The following is a 2097-nucleotide window of genomic DNA, read 5'->3' as shown; positions in this document are numbered from 1 at the left end:
TAAAAAACCTTTCTTTACAAGTACAATGATGTGAGAAGATTCAAGTTTGCCAATGAGGTCCTAAACATGAGAAGAGTCTTCCAGGAGACTATGGAATTACAGCCAAGGAATTGTCGTCAGAAGTTGGGCTACTGCAAGTGTTCAAATTTCTAATCTAAGGCAACCTGATTTGTGAAAAAGAAATCATGCTGGCCTAATGAATGTGTGGGGAGCAGAAACAATTCCACTCATTGGCGTTGAGTTCTGCTGTGTATCAGGTGCTGGCTAGATACTGGGAGGAAAGATATATTTCAAAATATCCTAAACACAGGGACCTCTGTCTAATATTTGGGAGAGGGGCAGGTGGAAGCAAATTAACAAAGCTGTACTTGGAAATGTGTGGAATATTGGGGTTCATGTTTGTATTTCATATCACAGCTATGCTTCAGAGTACGGCAAGGTCAGGACACATCATTGTGCCTGCTTGGCTTTCACTTCATCATGGTAGATTTCAATCCAGCTGAAACTGAAGAGGAAGGCAAACAAACTCAAGAACTGAAAGAATAAACATTCCTTTGTACACAGGAGACTTTGGAGAAATGTAATAAATAAAAATTCAAAAAATGAAAAATTGAGAATGCATCCGCTTCTGAGAGCAAGGGGCTGGTTGCAGGCATAAATGGCAGCAATATCAAAGCAGGCCTGCCTCACCTGCTCACTGGGCAACTGAAGTGCAGGTGGAGCTCAGACAATTGAGTAAATACACAAGATGCATATGCGCCTCTGGAAGTTGCTTCTGTTGGAGGCTAACAAATTATGTTGGCTAGAAGAGATCCATGAAGATTTTAAGTGGTCAGATTTTTAAATCTCTCATGTCTATTACAATAAACAGATAGGTGATGGAGGTCTGACATCTGCTTTAAATTGTGACTTTAGAATCTTCTGTGAAGAGGGAGGGGGAGGGGTAGGAAGATGGGTAGGGGTAGTAAGAGGGGTAGGAGGAGAGGGAGAGTAGATATGGAAGAGCATTTGACACACTGAATTGGATACCATGAATATTAAGATACTTTCGTTCTGATGCTTCAATTTTAAGGAAACAAAATCCAAATATTTTAGCACCAACAAGTCACATAAGAGTTTACAATAATTTCATTCTTTGTGTAATGTGGAACCCTTTACACTTCTTTTAAAGAGTTTCATAATCACACTGTCATTTGTCATTAGTATGACATTACCATATTTAGTATAATAATGGGAAAGAATAAATAAACCTCCCTAAGAATTAGAAAAAAATGTCAAGGTTGCTCACTGTCGTGGCATGTTACTCTTTTCCTTTTTATTATTTGTCACAATTGAATTTGGAAATTATTCATGAAATGTGAATCTATATCTCGGGCACTGTCTTGGAAGCTCCAGTGTGGCATACACTTGTTCACTACCATACCTAGCAGCTAGCATGCCAACAAATTGTAGGCCCTCAAACATTTGGGAATGGATGAATGACAGTGTACATGTTAGGAGCAGGGATGCCAGTGATGAAGGAAAGGAAGGTCAAGGGTGATGAAGAACAAAGATCGGGCCCAGGGCTGGGTTTAAGAATCAGTAGAGTGGGCCGGCGCTGTGGCTTAACAGGCTAATCCTCCACCTTGCGGCGCCAGCACACCAGGTTCTAGTCCCGGTTGGGGCGCCAGATTCTATCCCAGTTGCCCCTCTTCCAGGCCAGCTCTCTGCTATGGCCCGGGAAGGCAGTGGAGGATGGCCCAAGTCCTTGGGCCCTGCACCCGCATGGGAGACCAGGAGAAGCACCTGGCTCCTGGCTTCGAATCAGCGAAATGCGTCAGCCGCAGCGGCCATTGGAGGGTGAACCAATGGCAAAAAGGAAGACCTTTCTCTCTGTCTCTCTCTCTCTCACTATCCACTCTGCCTGTCCAAAAAAAAAAAAAAAAAAAAAATCAGTAGATTGGAGTTCAATGGCAAAGTGATGGGTATCTGTTATTAACATAACTTTATACCATAAAATAAAACCAAATACATATTTTTATAATCAAATATAAAATGCATTAGACCATGTTTTTATTGTCTATGCCCCAAATTGTAAAGTCTGTGTTTTATGTTCTC

The sequence above is a fragment of the Lepus europaeus genome, chromosome 4, assembly GCF_033115175.1.
Source record: "Lepus europaeus isolate LE1 chromosome 4, mLepTim1.pri, whole genome shotgun sequence".
Lineage (NCBI taxonomy): Eukaryota > Metazoa > Chordata > Mammalia > Lagomorpha > Leporidae > Lepus > Lepus europaeus.
Note: the sequence above shows the minus strand (reverse complement) of the source record.